This window comes from Notamacropus eugenii, chromosome 2 (genome assembly GCF_028372415.1).
Source record: "Notamacropus eugenii isolate mMacEug1 chromosome 2, mMacEug1.pri_v2, whole genome shotgun sequence".
NCBI lineage: Eukaryota > Metazoa > Chordata > Mammalia > Diprotodontia > Macropodidae > Notamacropus > Notamacropus eugenii.
In genome coordinates, this window is record NC_092873.1 from 297,072,070 (window position 1) to 297,084,480 (window position 12,411).

At 37.8% G+C, this 12,411-nt stretch overlaps 1 protein-coding gene across 12 annotated transcripts in view; it reads right to left on the reverse strand.

Annotated features, from left to right (window-relative positions):
• The window catches only part of VTCN1 (V-set domain containing T cell activation inhibitor 1), a 97,661-nt gene that overhangs the window by 45,403 nt on the left and 39,847 nt on the right, over positions 1-12,411 (reverse strand). The window contains exon 2 of one of the 12 annotated variants that reach the window (XM_072644490.1): positions 1,750-1,970. The exons of the other annotated variants lie outside the window; for them this stretch is intronic. The gene's annotated coding sequence lies outside the window, so the exon portion shown is untranslated. The remainder of the gene's footprint in view (positions 1-1,749; positions 1,971-12,411) is intronic. 12 annotated transcript variants of the gene reach the window in all.

Sequence of the window (12,411 nt, forward strand, 5' to 3'; positions counted from 1 at the left end):
AGGAGCATGAACAGCTCCAGCTACTCTGTATTTACCCCATGTGGTTCCCACAGAACTTAGCCAGTGCTTGCCTTAGAGTCTGACCTTTTCATTCCTTTGTCACTTCACTCAGAATAAACAACAGTCCTGCACCTGGAGACTTAGCTGGCTTTCCCCCAGCCTCCCTGTAATGTAGTTGTTTCTGAGTCTGTTCCTTAAGCCCATTCTACTCTCTCAGGGCTTACTATTTTCAGACTTCTTTTCCTCCCTCGTCAGAGGAGACCTTTCAGTCATTGATCTCTAGGCCTCACATAGATAAACATTCAGCATTCTAGTTTGCCAGCAGATGTAAGTCTCTACCAATGTTGTGTTATAATGACTATATTAACAATCAGGAACAATAACATTAAAACTGAACCTGATGTCATTATAATGGCCAAGTCTGGCCTAGAAAAAGGCCAGAAGCCAAGAAGGCCAACCTTGGTTGGCAAAGGTGGAGGACCACTGGGGTGGAATGTTCTAAATGCTGTTCAGACAGCATTCACATAGCTAATGTGTTGGTTGGTTTTGCTGAATTGCCTTTAATCTTTAGATGGATGGATGGAGAGAGAAGAGATAGGGATTATATTTAGAAATCAGAGTGATATAAAATAACAGATAGCAATAAAAATAAGTAGAAATTTTTTTAAATGAATGGACCAGCATTATATGTATCTTAAATTTATATTTAGTAGATTGATAACACAACAGGTTATTAAGGGAAATGAGGAATGTTTGAGCAAATATTTTCAACCATTTGACATATCCTCTGTGAGAGAATGATTTTCTTCTTCCCTTGGCACAGAATGTTTTGTTGTATGTGTAAATTTAAAAATGCATATATTCTAAAATACATAAGAATTTTAAGTATAGCTATAAAATATTTTCAAATTCAAATGTCTGATTAGATATACACATATAAAAATAAGTACATAGATGTATAATCACACGTGTCCACATACACATGTGTGTGTGTATGTAGCATTCCCCGGGGCCATTTCCCCAGCTCATCCTCTTATTGGCAGACCAGACTCCCAAAAGGAGGCCAGCTGCTACTCTAAGGATTCTGGGAGTAGTTCTGAGAGGCTGGGTTTCTAGCATTGCCCCGCATAAACTTCTACTGGTATGCTTGCTGTTAATATCAAGTTTCACTTAGCTTCTTAAAAAGGGGACCTACTTATTATATGGTCTGTTACCAAAATGCAACTGGGTGACTCAGTGGGTATGAGAGTTGAACTTGGAATGAGGAAACCCTGGAGTCAAATTCTATCTCAGAAATTTACTGTGTGAATCACTTAACCTTTCTCAGCCTCAATTTCCTCATCTATATAATGGAGATGATAATAGTGTTATTGTGAGGATACACAATGAGATAAACACACGCACTAGCCATGTGACACACCAAACTAGATGACAGTGGAAAGAGCGCTAAACCTGGAGTCAACTAGACCTGAGTTCTAATCCCACCTCAGACACTTACTTGCCATGTGACCAAGTCATTTAACTTCTGCCTGCCTCAGTTTCCTCATATGTAAAATATCAGGATTATTGTAGCACCCATCTCCCAGGATTGTTGTGAGAATTAAATGAGATAATATTTGTAAAATGCAGACTATAAAATACTATATCAATGCTAGCTATTTATAGGACTATTTTTGTTGTCATGGGATAGTAAACTGGTATAAAACATCCCCCAAAAGCCTGGAGTCATGTTTTCCCATGCATACATACCTGTCCATAAAAAGAGTGGCCTCAAACTTCATGGTAACGAGTATAGCTATTATCATGCAAAGACCCAGAGGAGCTTCTGCACAGCATTCTTCAGCTGATGGCTAATAATAGCCCTACCTCTTACAGTTGATTAAGGACTTCTTCACAATTCCTTAATGCCTTGTCACACCTTTGATGGATTGGTTGATGTATACAATTTGAGGATTATGAGCTTTCAGTGACTGTATTGTTTGTCCGGCAAAAAAAAAAAAAAAAAAAGGCAGGGAGAAATTAATTCAGGCATAAAGAGTAAGAGGGAATTCCAAGAATCTGGAACTATATAAGCCTCTAGGACAGGGAAGGGGACATGCAGAGCCAGTATAGAACAGCCTTAAATCTAAAGAAAGCTGGAAGGTCAGCAAGCCCAGAGAGATGGGCAAATATTGTGCCGATGTTCAAAAAGTGGAGGATGGAGTGTCCAAACTACAGGAAAATTGTTCCTCTTAGGCTCCCACCTTCCCTCACCTCCCCCACCTACTGTATTTTCCCACCTCTCCATCTTAAGGGACTGGTAACTAAGGAGAGAAGAAGGGAAAGAAAGTAGTAAGGAGGGGGGAGCAACCAAAGATACTTTTTTTTAACCCTTGTTTTGCTATGGAGAGACAACACTTAAAGATTGGGATACTTTATAGAGAATTTCTAGGCTTGCCTGGAAAAGTGATGAATTGTATGTTACAATAATGTGGAGAGAAAGGGAGAAGGCAGAAAGAAGAGACAGAGAGCAGTGTGGCCCCTGGGACTTGTGGGTCACTACCTTCACATTGGAGCCAACATGCTAGGAACTGTTTAGTTACACTGGGAATTACCTAACCTTGGGACTAATGGTTGACCAAGAAAGGATTTGTTTCGTTTCCTCCTCTTAATAAATTAAAACATGGTCCTGTGATACTAGGAACTGCATTCCTACAAGCAGGGAAGGGCTTCAGGACACTGAGTATATTATGCATTCATGATCCTGGGTTTCCAGTGTCACACAGATAGAAAGCTCATGGGTGCAGCTCCCCACATGTACATTTGCACAACACAGCTGATGTCTAACAGGATTGTTGTGGGAGAACAATCCCATAAATTGCAATGGATGTAAGGGGAAAAGATAAATGAGAGGAGAGAAACCCAGAAGTGTGCTTCTTACAGGTTCCCAGAGATAAAAGCTCTCCTCTCTCTTAATACCTCTCCAACAACAACATCTCTAGTCAGGGAAATATGACTCACGGCAGGTTACTAATCACTTTCTGCCTATTACTTCTACTTATGGCCCTGGGCTAGTCATAGAGGCAGCTGCAGCAGAATCCCTGGCTTTGGGAGCGCTTAGGGAGAGCTCGTTTTTTAAAGTTGCTTCCCTGTTCCTCACTAGGCACTGGATGGATTTGCCAGATTCTTCCAGACTATGATGACTCTCAATTTCTATTGCCCACATAACAGAAAACTAATTTATTTTATGTGATACTATAATAATCAGTGGCAAAGGAATGTACAGAAATGGTAGGGAGGAGTAGAAATCACCATGGGGATACACGTTGACTGGGTACACTCAGAAACCAAGACTTCCCTGCATGAATTTCTTCTGTTTAGAAAGAAGTGAAGCACAAAGTTGGAAGGAGTGTTGCTTTTCCCAATAGCCGCACCTTCTCCCCAGCTCTGGACCATGGGGGGAAGAACTTGTCTCTAAGAGCAACTTGGGTCATCTCATCCAACCTACTGGGCTCAGCATTCATTGGTCATAGTCATTCTTGCCTTGCCTCAGCCCCATGTTAACTGGTGGCTTGATCAACAACTGTTTCTGTAGGTGGCTTTGAAGGGCTGAAAAGCACATGCCCAGTTCCATGGGCTTGGCTGTGCAAAAGGCTGCATAGGCTTAGGTAAGTGACGGAGACCCAATGATACAATCCTAGTTCACAGATTTCTTATTCTGTTTCTGGCTTCTTTCTTTCAGAACTTTCCACAAGCAATCTCAGAAGCCTTCACATAGTTCAAGACTGTGGTGGTCAATAGAATCGTGGGAAACCATCTGAATATCTGTGGCTGCCCTGGCACACAGCCAACTTCTGATGCTGAATTATGTCTAAATAAGAAACTATAAATCAGAAGAGCAAGAAAATCCCCCAAAATATACCTGAGCTCTTTGTTTCATAAAAGAGTCTCTGACTCAAGGACTGTATATATAGGTGAGTGAGTTTGACTCTAATTGCTAACAAAATTTTAGATTATACTTTCAAATGAATGAAAGCATTTTGAAGGGCAATAGTAACTGCTAAGGGAGCTTCCCTGTATCCATCAAAAGTGATAGTACCAGATTAACTTAATTTCCTTTTTTGATGTGATTATTAGACTGGTAAATCAAGAGAATTCTATAGACATAGTTTACATGGATTTCAACAAGACTTTTTAAGAAGTCCCATATGATGTCCTTGTGTACAACCCATAAATAGATGTGGGTTAAATCAGAGGTTTGCCCCCCTCATTACCCATAAGTGGCTGGCGAAATTCCCAAGTGTGGCTTGAACCAGATTAAAATGTAATTGAGAAATGTTTAAATAAAAATAAAATACATCATAGATAATGTTAATTTGTGGTTTTCTAAATCAATATGCAGCCTTTTCTGTTTGAGTTTGACGTCAGTGGGTTAGGTGATTATAGTTAGGTGACTTGAAACTGGTTCAATGACTACCTATAAAGGGTAGTGTGTCTATATGGATTTCTAGTGGATTACTTTGCCATTCATTGTTCTTATCAGCAGCTTAGAGGAAGTCATAGATAGCATGCTTATTCATTTGCAGATGACATATAATTTATTCATTGGTGTAAGAAGCTACCCATGAGCCAATTTTCTCTATCAAGGCAAATTGGGATCAACAACTGTTCTGCACCTTATAAGCTGACATAGTTAAATGGGACCCGGATGTTCTACATAGTCAGAGTCAAGATGAACTTAGGTCCTGCTGACTCAGAGACCAGCTCTATATCCACCATGTGATACTGTCTCTCAGGATGAAGTTTAAATAAGTGTTAATTCCTACACTTGGGTTCAAAAAAATCAACTATACAAACACAGAATGAGGGAGGCATGAACACAGTTTGCATTTTTAAAGAAACTACGTTTTTTAGTAGACCACAAACTCATAGTGTGTTGATAGTGTAACTAACAGAGCCAAACAAAACTAATTCAATCATAGTTTAGATCAGGGGTGGGGAACCTGTGGCCTCAAGGCCACATATGGCCCTCTGGATCCTCAATTGTGGTGGCCCTTTGACTGAATCCAAACTTCACAGAACTTTGTATCAGAGGGAAGAGAGACAAGTTTGACACTTTCAAAGGCTATGGGTAGATAAGATCTTGTCCAGAGTGAAGAAATTGATAGACTCACTCTATTTTGCCTTGATCAGACCATATTGAGAGAGTTCTATTCTGTTCCAGGTACCACCGTTTGGGAAGGGCATTGACAAACTGGCATTCCCAAATAATTTAGTGAAATGACTAAAAACCCTGCCATAAAAGGATCAGTTCAAGAAACTGGGGGTGTTGAGCCTAGAGAAGACAAGAATTATGGGGAACATGACAGCAGTCTTTAAACATTGGAAAGGCAGTCATGTAGAAGAAAAATTGGATTTGTTCCATATGGCCCCAGAAGACATTAGGATCATGAGTGGAAATTGAAGCTGGAGAGAGACCTATTCAAAGAAAAAAGTTCTTAATATTTAGAGATGCCCCCAAAGGAAATTACTTCATTCCCTAGGAGGTCTTCAGGCAAGCTTGGATGACAACTAATAAGGAATGTTGTAGAGGGGATTCCTATTCAGGCTCAGGCTCAGGCTCAGGCTCAGGCTCAGGCTCAGGCTCAGGCTCAGATTCAGGTTAATCTAGGCGGCCTTTGAGGTTTCCTTTTCCTTGACATTTTGTGATTTCACAAAACCTTGGTGAGCAGCTAATGGCAATGCCTTGTCTCCTCCAGAGGGATGATGTGGGGGGTGGAGGAGGTCAGGAAAGGATCTGAGAAGAGAAGGCAAGGATCACTGAACCAGAATGTTTTATTAACAACATCCAATCTTTGCTTGAAGACCTCTTATAAGAGGGTCACAAAACAGTTTTGTGTTTACACTCATTATGGTATCTTTTATCCAGTCTTTAACATATGGCTCCAAAGATTCCTTGTTGAAGGGGCTTGCCTAAGGTCACTCAGCCAGTATGTGGCAGAACTGGCTGAATCTGAGGCCGGCTCTTTATCCACTGCTTGATAAACTATATATAACAGAAGTTCAGAGTTTCATTTATAATCCTCTTTTTTGTTTTTTTTATATTGAGATGTTTGAAGATTAAGTTCATAATTAAAAAATAAAAATTTAAAAGCAACAAAGCTTTATAGCACAGCCTAGGGCCAAAAAGAGCAATCAAGACTGCTTACATCAAGAGAAAACACTAAAAGTTGATTTTGGGAGGGACTAAAAATCCCATCTGGCTTCAAAATGGCACCTTGGGCCAGCCTTGAGTAGCATTGTCTCATAGTCAACACTACATGAGTTTGACACAAGGCAAAAATCTCCAATGGGTGCACGGGCTAAGCCAATCTTTGCTAAGATGATAATAGTATAAAAAAATTTATTTTCATTCTTTGGCTTTTCTTTTCTTTTTCCATAGCTTCCTAGTAAGTTCATTCTGGGGGAGAAAACAAATGTAATTTTACCTTGCCTGAACTATGGAAAAGGGCTTTTTTTTTATACTTTGTGAACTCTGTGATAATAATGCATCTTTATATAGTACCTCTGCATTTGCAGACCATGTTCTTCAAGTAACCCTGTGGAGTAGGTAATGAATATATTACCACTCCAGTTTTACAAAGGAGGAAACTGAGGCACAGAGAATTAAAATCTTTTGTCCATGATCACTAATAAATATCAGAGCCAGGGTTTGATCAGGACTCCCTGATGACAAATCCAGACTTCTTCCATTATACCACAGTACAATCTCACCCCAATGGCTGAGTGTGTTGATGAAGAGTTTTCCTCATTTAGAACCCCAGAAAGAGCCCGTGGACCTGATGCAGACAAAATTCATTAGTTTCCACATTTTTTAAATGACGAGAACATAGGATCAGAGATATAGAGGAGAAAGAGACCTCAGAGGCAATCTAACCTAAACTTCTCCTTTTCCAAATGCAGAAACTCAGTTAAGTTGACTCAAGTTAAGTGACTTGTCCAAAGTCCCACATTTATTAAATAGGAGTGAGGTTAGGTGATCTCTAGGTTCCCTTCTAGCGCTGAGATTCTGTGAGTGGATATGGAACCCAGTATCACAAGTGGAAAAATGAGAGAAAACTATAGAAGATGTATCTACACTGTCATCTACCTGGATCATTTACTTAAAACATTGTGGAAGCCTAACAAAAATGAAATTAAAGCAATTATAAGAGTTCTTTTGCCCAATGATATGCCAATAAATCTAACCATTTAAGTGAAATGGAAGAATATTTACAAAAGAATATAAATTGCCTAGATTAGCAGAAGAGGAAATAGAATATCTAAAAACATGTAGTTTAGAAAAAAAAAATTGAACAGGTCATAAATGAGATTCCTAAGGAAAAAGCACCAGGACCAGATAAATTTACAAGTGAATTCTATCAAACATTTAAAGATCAACTAATTCAAATATTACATAATTTGGAATAATAGGCAAAGAAGAGATCTTTCCAAACTCCTTTCATGAAACAAATATGATACTGATACCTAAACCAGAAAGAGTAAAAACAGAGAAAGAAAATTATAGATCAATTTCATTAATGAATATTGATGAAAATTTCTAAATAAAATGCTAGCTAAAAGATTACAATATATTACAAAGATTATACATTATGGCCATGTTGGATTCACACCAGGAATGCAGGGAAGGTTTAAAATAAGGAAAACTACTAATGTAACTGGTTGTATGAATCCTAAAAGTAAAAATAAATCATATGATTGTATCAGTAGATGCACAGAGCTTTTGATGAAGTACAACATTCATTTCTATTAGAAAACCTTGAAAGTATAGGTATAAATAGATTTTTTTCCCTTAAATTGGTAAAAAAGCATTTACCTAAAACCGTCAGCAAGCATTATTTGTAAATGGAGCTAAGCTAGAAGCCTTCCCAGTAAGAGTGAATATGTAACAAGGATGCCCACTGTCACCAGTATTATTCATTTACCAAGATAAGGTCAAATTGGATGCATGACCTAGTTATAAAGAGAGAGATTACAAGAAAATTCAAAGAACATAAAACTTATTACTTAACAAACTCATAGAAAGGCATATAATTTATGAATAAACAAGAGAGAGAACAGAGTGGGGTGTAAAATTGATAATTTTGATTACATTAAATAAAAAATTCTGCATAAATAAAACAAATGTTGCCAAGACCAGAAGGAAAGCAGAAAATTGGGCAAAAAATTATACACAGTTTCTCAGATGAAGGTCTCACATCTCAAATATATAAACAAATTTGTAAAATCCATAAGAATATGAGTCATTCAATTGATAAACAGTCAAAGAATGTGAACAGGCAGTCTTTAGATAAAAAAATCAAGACAATTTATAATCATCAAAAAAATGCCCTAAATCATTACTGATTAAAGAAATACAAATTAAACAACCTTGAGATATCATTTTATACCTATAAGATTGGCTAAAATGATTGAAGGGAAAAGACACAAATGTCGGAGGGGATGTGGAAACATTGGGACATTGATTCATTGTTGGTGGAATTGTGAAATGATCCAACCATTTTGGAGAGCAATCTGGAACTATTCCCAAAGAGTTATTAAACTATCTATATCTATACTATCTATACTATCTATACTATATTTGACCCAGCAATACCACTACTGGCTCTATTTCCAAAGATGATTAAGGAAAAAAGAAAAGCATCTATATGTTCTAAAATATCCATAGCAGCTCTCTTTGTGGTGTCAAAGAACTAGAACTTGCAGAAATGTCCATCAATTGGGGAATGGCTGAACAAATTGTAGTATAAAAGTGATGGAATACTACTGTACTATGAGAAACAATGAGCTGGATGATTTTGAAAAGCATGGTTAGATTTGCACAAAATAATGAAAATCAAAATGAGGAGAATCATGAGAATGCTGTGTATAGTAACAACAATATTGTTTTAAGAACAACGTTGAGTGGCTGATTTTTAGTATTATAAATACCCAAATTTACTACAAAGAATATATGAAGGAAGAAGCTATCTGCATCCAGAAAAATAGAATAGAATAGAAGTATGTATAGAATGATCTTACACACACACACACACACATGCACACACACACGCATGCACACACACATGTATCTAAGGGTAGCTATCTCTAGGATGGGAGGGTGGGGAGAGGGAAGAAAAAAAGAAAAAATTTTACATGATAACTTTAATATATATTTAAAAGGAATAGAGAGCTGTATATAATAGATGTGCAGTTTTAGGTGCATTCATCTTTTTTTTATCATGCTGTGCTATGGAAATGTTTGTTTTGTTCCATAAATTAAAAATAAATTTTAAAAAAATTATAGAAGCCAACCTGGCCTTCTCCAACAGAGTCTTGGGTGTCATTGTTAGAAAGAGAGTCTGGACTTGGTCGTCTGGCAGCCCTGGCATTTCTTAGGCAAACTTCTTCTCTAGCAATCTCTACTAAATCTGTACCTCAAAGAAAGAGGAAGAGGACCCATAGGTACAAAAATACAATAGCTCTTTTTGAAGTGGCAAAGCACTGGAAACTAAGAGGGTGCTTATAATTAGAGAATGGCTAAACAAATCATGACATATAACTATAATGGAATGTTCTTATGCCATGGAAACTAAGCAGTGCAGTGGATAGAGTACTGACTGGAATCAGGAAGACCTTAATTCGAATCCAGCTTCAGACACTTACTGGCTGTAAGACCCTGGGGAAGTCACTTAATCTCTGTTGGCCTCAGTTTCCTCAACTGTAAAATTGAAAGATAATAACAACACCTCACTTGGTAAGGTTATTGTGAGTATCAAAGGAGATAATATGTGTAAAGAGCTTAGCATAGTACCTAGCACATAGTAGGGTTATTCCCTTTTCATTCACAAGAACTGACACAAGTTAGTTTCAGAGAGACTTAGGAAGACTTGTATGAACTAATGGACGTTAAGTGAGCAAGAGAATAATTTATATGATACCAAACAACTTTGAAAGACTTAAGAACCTTGACCAATGTGATGGTCAACCAAGATTCTAGAAGACTGATGATGAACCTCCTGACAGAGAAGTGATGGATTTTAGATAGAATAAGACCTGCATTTCTGAACATGGACAACATGGAAATTTGTTTTGCTTCTCTATGCATATTTGTTACAAGAGTTTGGTTTTCTTTTTCTTTTACATTGGCAGGTGGAGGTAGGAGGGAGAGAAAATGAAAGCTTGTTAAATTAAAAATAAAGTGAAAGATTAAAAAAATTATACTCCACATTTAGTAGGGTAAAACAATTTAGAAAATATTATCTGCTTAAAACAGGAATGAGTGTATGCAGTAGCTTTTTAACATGAAATAACCCTTTGGATAGCATATTTCTCCTTTCTTGCAAATATTGCTAAGATTCTAAGTCTTGATACAAAGTCCTAGACCCAAGCCCCACAGAGCATTTCTCCTCAGTTCCACCAACCATCTTAAGCAACCCAAAATTGCCAGATGCATTAGGAGCAGACTAAACTATTTCTCATTTTTTAATGGTCTATCTTCATCCCATTTTGTAGTGAATTTTGAGGGTAGGATGAGAGGGGAAGAGTCAAAAGTCTTCCTGCCTTTTGACTTGGGTTGAAGATAGTGAAAACAGAGAAGATATAATTAGAGAAGGGAAGCTAGTTGGCACAGAGGACGGAGTGCTGAGCCTGGAGTCAGGAAACCTGAGTTCAAATCCAGTCATAGACACTTAATAGCTATGTGACCCTGGACAAGTCACTTAACTCTGCCTCAGTTTCCTCATCTGTAAAATGAGCTGGAGAAGGAAATGGTAAACAGCTCCAGCATCCTTGCCAAGAAAACCCAAAATGGGGTCACAAAGAGCCAGACACAAATGAAAAACACAATCACAGAGGGTAATTAGAAAGACAAAGAAAGTTCCATTTGAAGCTCAGAGATGAGATCTAATTGGTAAGGTGAGGTAATGTCCCTTTTCGTCCATTTTCCTACACTTAAAGTCTGAGAGGCCACACTGTATTCTGGTTTTCTTAGGCTCATGCAGATATCATGGATAAATACAAGGTTACTTGGATCCAAGACTGTCATCGTTGGGAGCTGGTAAATAGCACAAAGCACTTGACTTGGCTCCATTTCTATAAGATCTTATGATGGACTCAGAGATGTTCACTGTTTCTTACTGCCAAGAATGCTGGGCCACAGTTCAAATCCTTAGAAAAGAGCCCCTTCCACACTGTTTTTATCATCCCTGCCATCAAGCAAATCATCTATAACTCAGCCATATTCTCCAGGCAGTTACTGAGTTACTAGTTCTTAATCTTTATTCTGGGGCATGTGGTTTCCACTGCGGGGAAATATATTTCTTTAAGCAGAACTTTTAAACTCTATACATCATCCAAATCATCAGTGCATGGGGTTTCCCTTCAGTTAACATCTGGGGAATGCCAATGGAAGAATTTTGGTTCTGTCGAAGTAAGTTTGAGGTTGTCCAGTTGAATATGTCGCCCAATTAATAATACTCAGAATGTCATCATTTCCTAGGACAAAGCACACCTTGGGGATAATTTCAATATAAGAGTAAATTTTGGCAAACCACACCCATATTCTTGCCAAGAAAACCCCAAATGGGGTCACAAAGAACCAGACACAACTGAAAAACATAATCACAGAGGGTAATTAGAAGGACAGAGTTCCATCTGAAGCACAGAGATTTTCTTGGCAAAGATATCGGCATGATTTGCAACTTCCTTTCCCAACTCATTTTACAGATGAGGAAACTGAGGCAAATAAACCTAATAAGTCTCTAAGGCCAGATTTAAACTGAGGAAGATGAGACTTCTTGCTCCCAAGCTGGGTGCTTTAGCCACTGTGCCACCTAGATACCCTGGCCTGAGAGCATGTTGTGCTGCTCTTATTAAGAACTTGCTAATGAAACTTTTACTTATGAATTTAACTTAAAATCTCAACTAGACTATTTTCAGTCAGCTCAGATTCTCAGCATAAAATCCATTCATGTGATTTAAGTTCATAAAAACTTATACCTGAATGAGTTTATATGTCTGTGTGTTTTTATACTCACTAGAAAACAACTAGTTTTTTTGTTTTGTTTTATATAAGTAACAAGTATTGCTTTTTCCTAATTCTATACAAATCTGTGTTGAAATGGAAGATGAAGTTATCTTGGACAGATAATCCCAACTCTGAATTTCTGTCTCTTAATTGATCAAGTGAGGCAGCTGGACTGCTTAGTTTCTAAGGTTCTATCCATCAAGCAATGGTTTGCTGTGGATTTTATGTTTGGTGAATAGCTTTCCCTAAGAAGCTTCAAAAGCCTTCTTTCCCAAAGCCATCAGAATATTCAATCAAACTGAATACATTCTATGGGTACTTCAACACCTTGTAGAAAAGCTGATCATTACAAGTTTGGGATTCAC